The sequence below is a fragment of the Odocoileus virginianus genome, chromosome 28 (genome assembly GCF_023699985.2).
Source record: "Odocoileus virginianus isolate 20LAN1187 ecotype Illinois chromosome 28, Ovbor_1.2, whole genome shotgun sequence".
Classification (NCBI taxonomy): domain Eukaryota; kingdom Metazoa; phylum Chordata; class Mammalia; order Artiodactyla; family Cervidae; genus Odocoileus; species Odocoileus virginianus.
Genome location: NC_069701.1, coordinates 41,253,080 through 41,268,346, shown reverse-complemented (window position 1 = coordinate 41,268,346; position 15,267 = coordinate 41,253,080).

The window sequence follows — 15,267 nt, the reverse complement described above, 5'->3', positions numbered from 1 at the left end:
GGCTCCGCCCCCGCCGGCACGCCCCCGCCCCCGCCGGGTCCGCGGATCCTGCGGCCTCACTTGTCCACGTGGCGCCAGCAGTGCCCACCCCTGGCGCAGGCGCGAGCTCCGCCCGGTGCCCGCCTGCGGAGCCTGCCTAAAAGTGAGATGACGCTGAAGGATAAATTTACGGAGCGCCCGCTGTGTGCGGACCAGACTGTGCTCACAGTGCTGGATTCACAGCACCGCCCGAGGTGACAAAGGGCGCCCGAGCGGAAAAGGGGACAGTGCCAGGTTCTCTGAGCACTGAGGACGCAGGAGGTAAAAGTGACGGCCAGTCACCTGGATGGAACAGGTGACTGTTCCTCCGTTCATGCGTCCATCCGTTACCTATCCGTACCTCATCCATCCATCCATCTTCTCCTTCCATTTTCCACCAGTCAATCATCCAACCACCTGTCAGTCTCTTCGTCCAGAGAAAGCCAGATATGTATCAGAAGTAGAGGTGAGCAGAATAAACGTGGACTTTGCCCTTAGAGACCTTTCAACCTAGAAGAGGAGTCAGACATTAATCAAATACATGTATACTAAGGAAATAAGACAGATGCTCTAGAAAATGTCAAGGTTAGATTGGAGAGATGGTAGGACCCCAAATCCTTCAGCAGATCAGAGGCTTCTTCCAGCTATTAACCTTTGAGCTGATACATGATAGCCAAATGGAAGTAAACAAGGAAAGAAGGGAAGAATTTTCCAGGCAAGAAAAGAGTCTATGCAAAGGCCCTGAGGCAAGAAAAGAATGAGGTCCTCTGTGCTCTGAGAAAAACTTGGAGAGTAGACCATTAGATATTTTCAGGAGAAGACTTTCTGAACCTAATTTCTTGCATCTTTTCATACCCAGTTTAGTTCAGTCACTCAGTCGTGTCCGACTCTTTACGACCCCATGAACTGCAGCACGCCAGGCCTTCCTGTCCATCACCAGCTCCCATAGTACACCCAAACCCATGTCCATTGAGTCAATGATGCCATCCAACCATCTCCTCCTCTATCGTCCCTTTCTCCTCCTGCCCTCAATCTTTCCCAGCATCAGGGTCTTTTCCAATAAGTCAGCTCTTCATATCAGGTGGCCAAAGTATTGGCGTTTCAACTTCAACATCAGTTCTTCCAATGAACACCCAGGACTGATCTCCTCTAGGATGGACTGGTTGGATCTCCTTGCAGTCCAAGGGACTCTCAGGAGTCTTCCCCAACACCACAGTTCAAAAGCATCAATTCTTCAGCACTCAGCTTTCTTTATAGTCCAACTCTCACATCCATACATAACCACTGGTTTTTCCAGTGGTTCATACCCGGAAAAGTACTAAATTTATTAACAGGCGCATCTGTTCTTTCTGACGAGCACAGTCCTCTGCCAAAGTGTGTATTTGACTTCACATACCCACCCTTTACTTAAAGTGGTGTATATATACTGACTTCCCTCCCCACTTCAGAGCAGTTCCTCAAAGATACTTAAAAGGCTGTCTTCTGGGCTTTAGTACTCACTTTGCCCCAAATTTACAACTCTCCCAATTTTTTTCAGTCATCGTCACCAAGGAGTTAGCTTGATGCCTGACCACACACAGCGTTCACTGTCATAGTGATGGAAATGAAAACACTTGCGTTTTATCTGTCTGGCCTCAATGCTTTGGATACACACCCCATTCTTTCCTGCTTCCGTGCCTTGCTGGAATCCCTCCCTCTTCCCCTACGGCCTTCCTACCTTTTTATGTCCTTACCTTGCTCACTCCTCAACCTCCAGCTCAGAAGCCATCTCCAGCATCTCTTCTTGGAGCTCACCTTGACATGTCATGGGTATTTCAAAAGAACCAAGTTCACAGCCGTATTCTCACTCTCCCACTGCAGTCTTGGTGCGTTTCCTCCCCCACCCTCCAACCCTCACCACCATCCCTCCCACCACCCCACCCCTCTAGGGCATCACAGAGCACCAAGCTGAGCTCCATGTGTTATATAGCAGCTACCCGTCAGCTCTCCAAAAGAAAAAAAGATCCATACTTTAGAATGGGAAAAAGGGATGATTAGATATTCTTTTAAGAGAACACTTAAGGCTCCGATAATCATGATTCTTTGGGATATGTGCCTTTAAAATAAAAAAAAAAAAATTTCACCTAGATTATTCCACTCCTCTATAGAGGTAGAAGTTAACCTGTAGAAAACAGACAGCGATGCAAATAATTCTTGTCCGTAGAAAGGCCCATTAGCTGTGTCCAGTAAAATACAACTGACATTGCCCTATGGATAGACCATTTTTTTGCAAATTCGTTTCAGCATTCCTGTCACTTCTCCTTTGAACAAGTTGTAAGCTCTTAGTGCTTCATTTATTATTAAGTGAAATAAAATCTTTGATATGCATTCATTTTATATGTGTAGAAAATCATGATTTTATCTTTCAAAAAATTATCCTTTCACCTCTGACATCACCTTCCCCACCCATACCCCCTATACATCCTCAAACCTGACAATTTAACTTTATAAATGTATCTGTGTCTACTCCCTTCTCTCCGTCTTACTCACCGCCCCCAGTTTGCCTGAACTGTCCATCCCAGGCCCTTACCTGGCTCTCTTCCGATTCATTCTCGGCTCAGCAGCCCGATTTCATTACAATACAAACTGTGTGATTTCTACCCCCTGCTCAATCTCGTCCAGGGACTTCCCACTTATTTTTTTTTTTATATTTACTTATTTAGCTGTTCTGGGTCTTACTTGCTGCATATAGGATCACTGATGTTCATTGCAGTATGCAGGATCTTTTTTTTTTTAATTTCGGCATGCAGAATCTAGTTCCCTGACCAGGGATCAAACTCAGGCCCCCTGCATCGGGAGTGCAGAGTCTTAGCCAGTGGACCATCAGGGAAGCCCCCCCCCCCCCATTTCTTCAAGAAAAAAGACCAAGGTCCTTGCAGTGCGCTTCCCACCTGAGCTGGCTCCATCTCAGCCCCTGCCCCGCTCTGTCACCACACTTCTGCCCATCTCAGCCACTGCCCCGCTCTGTCACCACACTTCTGCCCATCTCAGCCACGGCCCCGCTCTGTCACCACGCTTCTGCCCATCTCAGCCACGGCCCCGCTCTGTCACCACGCTTCTGCCCATCTCAGCCACTGCCCCGCTCTGTCACCACGCTTCTGCCCATCTCAGCCACGGCCCCGCTCTGTCACCACGCTTCTGCCCATCTCAGCCACTGCCCCGCTCTGTCACCACACTTCTGCCCATCTCAGCCACTGCCCCGCTCTGTCACCACACTTCTGCGGCACAGAGCTTCCTTCAGTTCCTCCGTGGAGTGAGGAACAAAGTGGATCTTGTTGTACGAATGAGGTTACTTTGGAAAGCACCTAAGGATGGGGCTGGTTGCCAGGACAACCTTCTATGTGATTGGAGAGCTGGAAATTCAGTCCCACCCTTGAGCCCTGGGGAGGGGAAAAGAGAAGGGCTGTGGGTTAAATTCATCACCAATGGCCAATGAGTTCATCAATCATGGGTGTGTGATGAGCCCTCCATAAAGACCCGCAAGGACGGGTTCTGGGAACTTCCGGTTTGGTGAACATGTGCAGATTGGGGGAGAGCGGTGCTCAGACAGCATGGAGCTCTGAACCCCTCCTCACACTTGCCCTGTGCCTCTCTTCCATCTGGCAGATCCTGAGTTTATAACCTTTTAAAATCAACCTGTGATCTAGTAGGTAACACGTTTCCCTGAGTTCTCTGAGCTGTCTGGCAAATTCACCAACCCTAAGGAGGTTATTAGAACCGGACTTGGAACAACTGACTGGTTCAAAATTGGGAAAGGAGTACTACAAGGCTGTACGTAGTCACCCTGCTTATTTAACGTCTAGGCAAAGTCAAAGTGAAAGTGAATTCGCTCAGTCGTGTCTGACTCTCTGCAACCCCATGGACTGTAGCCTGCCAGGCTCCTCCATCTATGCGATTTTCCAGGCAAGACTACTGAAGTGGGTTGCCATTTCCTTCTCCATAGGATCTTCCCTACCCAGAGATTGAACCTGGGTCTCCCATATTGTAGGCAGATGCTTTACCGTCTGAGCCACCTTAGTCTTCTATGCAGAGTACATCATGCGAAATGTTGGGCTGAATGAATCACAAGCTGGAATCAAGATCGCAGGGAGAAATATCAGCAACCTCAGAAATGCAGATGATACCACTCTAATGGCAGAAAGCAAAGAGGAACTAAAGAGCCTCTTGATGAGGGTGGACGAGGAGAGTGAAAAAGCTGGCTTAAAACAAAAATTCAAAAAGCTAAGATCCCATCACTTCATGGCAAATAGAAGCGGAAAAAGTGGAAAACTGGCAGATTTCCATGGGCTCCAAAATCACTGCAGACAGTGACTATGGCCATGAAATTAAAAGACACTTGTTCCTGGAAGGAAAGCTGTGACAAACCCAGACAGTGTATTAAAAAGCAGAGACATCGCTTTGCTAACAAAGGTCCATCTAGTCAAAGCTATAGTTTTTCTAGTAGTTAGGTACAGATCTGAGAGTTTGACCATAAAAATGACTGAGCACTGAAGAAGTGATGCTTTTGAATTGTGGTGCTGGAGAAGACTCTTGAGAGTCCCTTGAACTGCAAGGAGATCAAACCGGTCAATGCTAAAGGAAATCAACCCTGAATATTCATTGAAAGGACTGATGAAGCTCCAATACTTTGGCCACCTGATGCGAAGATCTGACTCATTGTAAAAAACCCTGATGCTGGGAAAGACTGAAGGCAGGAGGAGAAGGGAATGACAGTGGGCGAGATTGTTGGGTGGCATCATGGATTCAATGGACATGAGTGTGAGCAAGTTCCAGGAGTTGGTGAAGGACAGGGAAGCCTGGTGTGCTGTAGTCCATGGGGTCACAAAAAGTTGGACATGACTGAGCGACTGAACAACAGTCAAGTTGAAGATGCAGTGCTTGTCCCCAAACAGGGATCAGATTCATGCCCCCAGCAGTGTAACCATGTAGTTCTAACCACTGGACCACCAGCGAAGTCCCCGTGTATGGATTCTGAATACAGCACTGAGGATCCAGCCCTTGGGATGCCTTGCTACTTCTGGTCTGTGAAGAAGTCCAGCATAGCCTTCTGGAGTGAAAGCGATGCCACAGGATGAGAATCCAGGCTTCCCAGCCAAAAGCCAGTGCCAGCTCTCAGGTGCTTGACTGAGGCAGTCTTGGACTTTCCAGCCCCAGAAGAGTTGTCAGATGACTGCCATCACATGCGTGGTTCCAGGGAAGACGGGCAGGAGAACCACCCAGATTGCCGGTACCCCAAGTCAAGAGAAACAAGAGATCACTATTTTTTATTGCTGTTTTGGGATGGATTTTTACAAAGCAACAGATAAGATAGCAGATGGTGACCTTTTAGGGAATTGTGAAATCAATTTTCAGGGGGAGGAAAACAGCATAAAAATGTATGTAAGACGGCAGAATAGAAGATATGAGTTCATTTCATACATAATAGTTTCAATTATCTATCGCTGTATAATAAGGCATTCCAAAGGTTCGCAGTGGAAAATAACCACCATTTTATGCTGAAACTTCATGGTTCGGGAATTTGGAAAGAAGAGCAGGGGAGACTTGTGGCTCAGCGGTGAAGAATCTGCCTGGCAATGCAGAAGAGGCAAGACAGGCAGGTTCGACCCCTGGGTCGGGAAGATCCCCTGGAGGAGGTCAGGGCATCCCACTCCAGGACTCTTGCCTGGAGAGTCCCACGGCCGGAGGAGCCCGGCGGGCTACAGTGGGGTCACTAAGAGTTGGACACGACTGAGCGACTGGGCACACACAGCAGCAGGGGACGGCTCTTGACCCGCTGAAGCCTCGGCCGGGATGGCTGGCTGAGGCCGGATGAGCTGACTGGGGCCGCGTGTCGGAGGCCTCGGCTCTGACTGCTGGGTGAGCCCCTCACTTCTCCCCTCCCTGTCTTCAGGAACAGGAACATCCAGCTTGGCTTCTTCGCTCCCAAGAGGCTGGCAGGAGCATCCGGGCTCTCACTCTGCACAGCACTCCATGCGGCAAGCTGGTGCTTCCTTATATCTCAGCGGCCCTGGGTAGTTGCTCTTCTTACTTGCTGGCTGCTTTCTGCAAGGCTTCTGCTGACCTTGCCCCAGAGGTCCATGAACATCCCACTTGCTACATTGTCTTGGTCAACCAGTAAGTCACAGGCCAGCCCAGGTTTAAAGGGTCAGGGGTGGAGGAAGGATTAAGACCCCACCTCTCCATGAGAAGAGATAGAATCTGTAGCCTAGCTGGCCTTTTGTCACACACTGTGTTTCTTTCCTTTATTTATTTATTTTTTGGCCATGCCCCAAGACGAACCAAAGAATTGTTGCTTTCAAATTGTGGCACTAGAGAACTCTTGAGAGATCCTTGGACTGCAAGGAGAGCAAACCAGTCGATCCTAAAGGAAATCAACCCTGAATAGTCACCAGCATGCTGCAGTCCATGGGGTCGCAAAGAGTCAGACATGACTGAGCAACTGAACTGATTCATTGAAGGACTGAGGCTGAAGCTGAAGCTCCAGTACTTTGGCCACCTGATGCAATGAGCTGACTCACTGGAAAAGACTCTGTTGCTGGGAAAGATTGAAGGCCAACGGAGAAGGGAATGGCAGAGAATGAGATGGTTGGATAGCATGATTCAGTGGAAATACATTTGAGCAAACTCCAGGAGATAGTGAAGGACAGAGGAGCCTGGCGCGCTGCAGTCCGTGGGGACACAAAGAGTCAGACACGACTTAGTGACTGAGCAACAAATACGACATGTGGGGTCTTAGTTCCCCAACCAAGGATAGAACCCGTGTCCCCTGCATTGGAAGCATGGAATCTTAAACACTGGACCACCAGGGAAGTCCCACATACTAAGATGTCATTGTTTGCAAGACACAACCTGACTTCATGGGTAAAAAATGTGAAATAAATTGTCACAGTAGAAGTGATGAAATGTGTGTATACATGCTGAGCTGTGGCATAAAACGTTTTCCACTGTGGGTTGCAGATAAAAGTTTAAAACTGGGCTAAATTTCACTCCAAAGTGAGGGCCAAAAGCAATTTCCAGACATCTAGTCCAGACTGAGACAGTTCATCACCCGGAGAGCGTCCCAAAAATTCAAAATTTTTGTTATTATAAAACATTTCACACAAATGCAAAAATAGAGTAATATAATAAACCCTCATGAATCCATCACCCATCTTTAACAATTATCCACCCACACAGTCAGTTTTGTTTCATCCGTATCCTGACCTTTCCCTGCCTCAAGATTATTTTAAAGCAAACGCCAGGTACTGTATTATTTCATCTGTAAATACCTTGGAGTACAGTCTTACCACACGCCTTTGTTTTGTTGTAATCACGGTAATCCACTTGACTTGGCAATAAATAAAATTTACGGCCTTAATCACGGAAACAGTGAACATGTTGGGGGTGTGGGCATAGGAATGCTACAGTTTCCATCTACCATAAAGAGCTGACAATAGGCCAAGTTTAAACTGGTGCAGGGACTTCGCTAGGGGTCCGGTGGGTAAGACTCCACATTTCCAATGCAGGGGGCCCTGGTTAGGGAACTGGGTCCCACATGCTGCAATTAAGACTTGGCACAGTCAAATAAATAATGAGACAAATAAAATTTTAAAAATTAATGTTACTTATTTGGCCTTTGCGGCTGCTCACAGGCTTTCTCTAGTTGCAGAGCACAGGCTTCTTGTTGCAGCGGCTTCTCCTGATGCGAAGCGTAGGCTTTAGGGAGCACGGGCTTCGGCAGTCACGGCACATGGACTCAGTAGTTGCAGCTCCCAGGCTCGAGAGCTTGGGCTCCAGAGCTCATGGGCTGAGTTGTTCGTTGGCATGTGGGATCTCCCTGGACCAGGGATTGAACCCGTGTCCGCTGCATTGGCAGGCGGATTCTTACCCACTGGACCACCAGGGCAGTCCCAAATATTTTTTGAAAAATAAAAAAGGAAAATTGTGAATTTGAAAATTGTGAATCAAGAGGCCATGTTAAGCACAAATTATTTAGGGGTAAGGAAGCAAGCAGCGGAAATAGTTAACCCAGTTGCACACAGACCAGAAAAGCAGAAGTAAGAGAGTGGGGTCATTGGTGTTTTACTTTAAGTGATGTACATGCTATTACTTTGATTAAATAAAACATTAACAAGAAGATAAGGTGTTGGAGAATTGATGACTAAAATCTCTTAGGCCCTAAAGGTTGTGTAATACTGCAATCCCTCAGTTATATCGTTTTCATTTAAAATAACATTTCATTAAAAAAATTTTTCTCTGTGCCACAGGGCTTGTGGAAATCATTTTATTCTATTTTTTATCTGATTTGTTTTGTAACATTTTTGGCTGGGCCACACAGGCGGTAGAACCTTAGCTCCCAGACCAGGGGGTTGAACCCCAGCCTCAGACGTGAAGGCACAAGAGTCCGAACTCCTGGACCGCCGGGGGAGGCTCCAAACCACCTTATCAAAGAGCAGAGCGCCCCGTCTCCCTCTGCAGCTTGTGCGGCTCTGCACACTCAAGCTGAAGGATTAGCTCTCCTACCAGTCAAACCTGTAGGCATGCAAAGGGTCATTTTGTTGATTTTAGAGTACTTCCGCGTTCTTTGGCCGCACCCACCGCGTCGTCCCAGCGCGAGTGTTCTGGAAGCTCCTTCCCCTCGCGTCCCAGCCCGGCCCTGCTCTCACAGCGCCCTTCACGGGATGAGTCCCCGTTCCCACCAGAGGGGGGTCCCTGGGAGGGGCCAGTCCTAGCCATCCCAGGATCTCTGGGGCAGGGTCCCCTCCAGAATTTCACATGGTGGTAGCCCCACAAACACACCTCGAGGTGCAAATCTCTGGGACCTGTGGATGTGCATTAATTTGGAAAAGTGATCTTTGAGAAGGAATGAAGAGAAGGCTCTTGGGATGAGGTGGTCTGGGATTACTGGGGTGGGCCAAAGACAAGTCTTCGTATAAGAGACAGAAGATAAGACATGCAGGGGAGAGGCCACGTGAAGACAGATCAGAGGAGAGGAAACGCTGGAAGAAGAGAGAATAGATTCTCCCCTCGAACCTCCGCCAGGACCGGGCCCTGCTTCCTTCCCCAGTGCGTGTGCGCACTGCACATCGGGCTGCACACAGCGCTGGCCTGGACCACAGGTCTTGAAAAGGTGCCCCGCTGAGGTCAGGACAGGAAACAGCAAAGTCACCGGCTACTCATTCTCACCAAGGGATGAAGTCAAGGACGTGTAAGAGACAAGAGGGTTTGAGACATTCAGAAACGTACTGAAGGGCGTGTGGGGTGGTCAGACAGTAGCTGTGGACCCACACCTACCTGCCTGCCAAGATTACAGGGAACACACATCCTGGGGGAGGTGAGGACTTAGCGAGAGGCAAAGATCAAAAACCAAAACCACAGTGACCTCAAACACGGGCTTCCCTGGTGACTCAGCGGTCAAGAATCCGCCTGCCAATGCAGGAGACTCAAGTTCCATCCCTGTGTTGGGAAGGTTCACTGGAGCAGGAAATGGCAACCCACTCAAATATTCTTGCCTGGAGAAGGATAGGGGAGCCTGGCGGGCTATAGTCCATGGGGTCGCAAAGAGTCAGACACGACTTGGCAACTAAAGAAATAACAGAGCTCAAAAACGCATGATGTGAAATTTAGAGAAACTTACAGGCAGCACTTACCAGGATACAGCAGCCTAGCATAGTGTTTAATGGTGAGAAGTTTTTTAACGGGACCACACCTGGACCACGGTGTGAGTGTCCTCCCTTCTCCGTGGTGGGCAAGTCCTGGGACTGGCCGTGAGAGGAGAAGATACATGGCTAACGAGCATTCTTAGAAACGCGAATCTACAGTAACATCTCCTGCTTTCTTTTAGAATTTCTCAATTGGTATTTTTTTAAGGCATAAGTGGAATCAGTGAATCGAGTTGTCATAAAACACCTGCAGCTTATGAATCATGGATGACTGTTTCCAGAAGCTTTCAGATACTCAAGGCTTTCTTGGCTTTGGCCAGGCAAAAAGGGAAATGTTAGATGAGAAGGACACTCCATGGTTTCAAATTTCACACTTGCTAACCCTGCATGAAATTTAAATTCTCTAAATTCTTAAAGAGATGGGAATCCCAGATCACCTTACCTGCCTTCTGAGAAACTTCTTGTATGTGGGTCAAGAAGCAACAGAACTGGACATGGAAAAACAGACTGGTTCAAATTGGGAAAGTAGTGCGACAAGGTTGTATGTCGTCACCCTGCTTGTTTAACTTACATGTGGTACATCATGAGAAATGACGGACTGGATGAAGCTCAAGCTGGAATCAAGATATGGGAGAAATATCAATAACCTCAGATATGCAGATGACACCACCCTTAAGGCAAAAAGCGAAGAGGAAGAGCCTCTTGATGAAGGTAAAAGAGGAGAGTGGAAGAGCTGGCTTTAAACTCAACATTCAAAAAACTAAGATCATGGCATCTGGTCCCATCACTTTATAGCAAATATATGGGGAAACCATGCAAACAGTGACAGACTTTATTTTCCTGGGCTCCAAAATCAGTGCAGACGGTGACTGCAGCCATGAAATTAAAAGATGCTTGCCCCTCAGAAGAAAAACTATGACAAACATAGATAGCGTATTAAAAAGCAGAGACATCACTTTGCTGACAAAGGTCCGTCTAGTCAAAGCTGTGGTTTTTCCAGTAGTCATGTACGGATGTGAGAGTTGGACCACAATGAAGGCTGAGCGCTGAAGAACTGATGCTTTTAAACTGTGGTGCTGGAGAAGACTCTTGAGAGTCCCTTGAACTCCAAGGAGACCAAACGAGTCAATCCTAAAGGAAATCAACCCTGAATATTCATTGGAAGGACTGATGCTGAAGCTGAAGCTCCAATACTTTGGCCACCTGATGCAAAGAAGTGACTTATTGGAAAACACCCTCATGCTGGAAAAGACTGAGGGCAGGGGGAAAAGGGGACGACAGAGGATGAGATGGTTCTATGGCATCTCTGATTCAAAGGACATGAGTTTAAGCAAACTCCAGGAGATAGTGAAGGACAGGAAAGCCTGGAATAGTGCAGTCCATGGGGTGGCAGAGTCGGACACAACTGAGTGACTGAACTGAAACTTGTGTGTGTGCTAACTTGCTTCAATCAGACTCTTGTCAGACGCTTTGCGACCCCAGGGAGTGTAGGCCGCTAGCTCCTCTGTCCATGGGATTCTCCAGGCAAGAATACTGGAGTGGGCTGCCATGCCCTCCTCCAGGGCATCTTCTCAACTCGAGGATCGAACCCACGTGTCTCTTTATCTCCTGCATTGGCAGGCAGGATATTTACCACGAGCGCCACCTGGAAAGGCCCTGTGAACGCTGACAACTAGGAAATGCAGAAAAGAAGGGCTGCTCCTAAGTTAAACTGGAAGAGCCGCAAGCACAGGTTGTAAGGAGGAAACCACACGACGAGCGACAACGGTGCGGACAGAAACAAGCAGGGATGCCTTCACGCGCATAAAGCAAGCACGATATGCCATTCAAAAGGGGAGCCCGTCAGCCCTTGGGGGGTAGTTGGAACCGGGAAGAAAACCGAGGCCATGGTCAGCAGTGCCCCCACACACAGCCCAAGTGGGCTTCCTGCGTCCCCAGAGCTCCTGGCGGTAACCTCTGTGAGGGCTGAGGCCGGGCAACGTCCTGGGTGAGCAAAGGCAACGCTGCTCCCAGTGCTGCTGCGGGGCCCTCTGTGGGCGGCCACCCTCATCCCCTGCCCCGCCACCCGCTGGGGCCCAGCTGTCCCCCTGGGATCCTTTCAGCCCCTGAGCGTGGGTGTTCCCAGCCCTCTGCCACGTCGGACTGAGACACGACTCGGGACTTGGCTTGAGATATCAAGGAGACCGTGAATCTGGAAGGACACAGCCCTGTGTGAAGAGCAGGAGAGCAGAGCCCCCACGGGGAGGAAGCAGAGCAGGGCAACGTGCCCACACCCCCCGCTGCCTCTGGCACAGGTGCCCCTTCTTTGCCTCTCCTTGGCCTGAAACAGACCCCAGCTGCGGCTGCTCCGCAGGTGATTCCTAAAGATGCATCTCCTGCAAGAGCTACTGTTCCTGCTGCTCTGGGGCTGCGTGAGTGCGCTCCGGAGCGACAGGCAAGTGGGGCTGCCACAGCTCATGCTGGGTGGGGCGGCCTGATGCTGGACGAGGGTCTGATACTGGACTAGGGCCTGATTCTGGACCAGGGCCTGATGCTGGACGAGGGTCTGATACTGGACTAGGGCCTGATGCTGAGGGCAAGGTCTGATGCTGCACTAGGGCCTGATGCTGGGAGGAAGGTCTGATGCTGGACTAGGGCCTGATGGTCGGGGGGGACATCTGATGCTGGACTAGGGGGACGGCCTGATGCTGGGGGGGAACGTCTGATGCTGGGGGGAAGTCCTGATGATGGTGGGCAGCCTGCTCTCAGATATACAGAGTTGTGATTATAAATCTCTATGAGAAAGCTTTTTTTCATACTTTCCTGACCACCTTGCTGTATTCTTTTTTTCTGAAGCATAATTGCTGTGCAATATCGGTTTGATTTCTGCCATACATCAATATGAATTAGCCATAGATGAACATATGTCCCCTCCCTCTTGAATCTCCCTCCCACCTCCCCTTGCTACATTCTTGTTTCTATGGATATATGAATAATAAAGACTGTTGACTAAAATAACGTAAAAAGCTCCCACACACAAGCGTGCACACGCACACTCCCTAGTGCATCATTCGGGTCCGCATCAGGGTTGCCACCCCGCCCTGGGATCCACGGTGAGCCTTGACACCCGCTCTTTGTTCCCATCCTCGGCCCGCTGCCCACGCCTCAGCAGCAGAGGGGCCCTGTCCCCGCAGGTGCTGAAGTGATGGAGCCTCTTGCCTCCAGAGCCAAGAGCATGAACACCCCATCGGTCGTCCTTTGGGGACACCTATGCTTCCGCCTTCTAGCCTTTCCATTCTCTCCATGCGTTTCTCTTACCAGAGTGTCCATGTGATGACACGGGCTCCCATTACCAGCTCTGGTCTGTTCTCAGTGAGAGTACAGCTTACCCTCGGCACACTCTATTGGCAGTGGGAAATTTTCCTTCAGTACTTTATTGAAAGAAAGCAGTCAATAACACTGTGATAAAAATAGTTCAAAAGTAGACTGTACATACTTTGTCACATATTCAGGAAGTTCACCAAAGATTAGTAGAAAAACAGAATGGTAACAATGAATTGTACAAGTAAATTAAAGGTGGAACCCACATGTAAAGAGACATGCCGTCTCTGTCTACTGAGACATCACTGCATAATAAATAACACACCGTGATCTGAACGCATCTCTTGCTGGCTTTTTTAATGTGCCGCTGAATAAGTAAAAGTTACATTTGCTGCTTATACAATCCAGAATGGCTATGTCATCAAAATCTAAAAATGTATGCCTAGATCCATTCTTTAAACAAGTTTACGAACAGATGTAAAAAGATGATTTACAGAAGAAAAATAAGGCCTTTGTCAGAGCTGCTCTACGCTGCTGTCTGTCCGGACGTGGCTCTTTAACCGTCCAGCGCACTGGCTCTGCAGCGGGTGCAGGGCATCGCGATTGGTCCCCGAAGAGTCGGTGCCCTTGACCCTGCCTCCCAGGAGGAGGGCAGGGACGGCGGCGGGCACAGCGGGCTGTGGGTGCCCAGGCCCCACCCCCTCCACCCCCGTCAAGTCTCTCTTCCCCAGCTCGTGGCTTCTGCCAGTCACCCGAGAGGAGGGATCCGGGTCCATAGAGACCAGGTTAAGGGAGAGATTGTCATAGGCTTCTTCTAGTCCTGCTTTCAGCCCAGATTTCAGTAGAAGCTCACATTCAGCACCCGTACTTTTACATCACTTCATGCTGCAGACAAAAAGCATTTCTTGCTGGAAAAAGTACAGTTTAGGTCAGTCATTAAAATGCGACAATTGGCTGAAATTAAGTTTGCTCATTTCAGAGTGATTGTTGGAGAGCTTGGTTAACGTTCTGGAAGGATAATGCACACCGTGTCATGATGGTTTTACAATCGCAGGAAAACCCCTTCTCTCATGGTTTATCATTTAAAAATTAAACAAGAATAATTACAATAAATGCATCATTTACAAAAGCCCTATATTTGTTCATAGGATTTATACAGACAAGCATTACAGTACATTCATTTGAAAGACTAAAATCAGGTATCAGAACATGAATTGATCTGAAAGGATATTTATAACCTGGCTATACAAGAAAAAGGAAGTATATAAATGAAGTCATAAGTTTACATAAATATAAGAAACATTAAATTTTAAAACATTTTCTCTATGGTATTCATGAATTTTTCACTAAAAAAAGTCTGTAATAAAATACCTTAGGGGCCATACAACAACTTTAAACAGATTAAAGATCGCATCGAGTTCAAAATGTCTTTTGTCGTATTCTGGACGCTGTATAATCACCTGTAGCATTAGTGCAGGTAAACTGGAAACACACACACAGACGAGTCAGTCCTGGGGCGGCGGCTGCTGCCCGAGCCCCTGCCCCTCAGACACCCCCACCCCATTCTGGGCTTCCGGGGCTTTGAGAATTCAGAGAAACATGAAGGACCAAGCAGATCAAGGAGAGAACTCCGTGGCTGACTTTATTCTCACATATAGCTAAAAGCTGCTGCTAAAAAAAAATAAACCCCAATCCAGATTTCTAGCGGAGACGTGAACAGGACAGAGCAGACAGCCTCCTGCCCTCAGAGCGGCTCCAGCAGGGCCGGGCTCCCGGGCCGGACCCCCCAGGGGACCACCCAGAGCAGCGCCTGCAAGGGAGGGCGGCCCCTCAGTGGCGGCCGAGCCCCAGATGCTGGTGCACCTCCGTGTGAAACGCTGGCCTCCAAACGAGAGGCCAGGGCGGGGCAGCCTCGTGAACCCCGACGCTCTGGGCCCTGTTCCCTCCGAGAGCGGGCACGCGGGTCATGGCCGGCAGCACTGCCGTGGTGGGAGGGACACCCGCGCTCGGGACCGCGGGAGACTCGGGCCTGCTCTGACCACTGCGGCGGCAGCTGGGCGCCAAGGTCACGTTCTCTGCCACTGAGGGCTCTCCAGGGCGGACCCCCGGAACCTGCCGACCCTCCACTCCCAGGGCGTGGCCTCCATGCCCCCTCGGGACCAGGCTGGCCTGTACTCACCCCGAAGCTCAGCAGGAGTGAGTCCTGACTGTAGCGGAGTCCAGCCTCTGCGTTCCCGCCATGCTGCCGGGTCCCAGAAGCGCGGGAGGA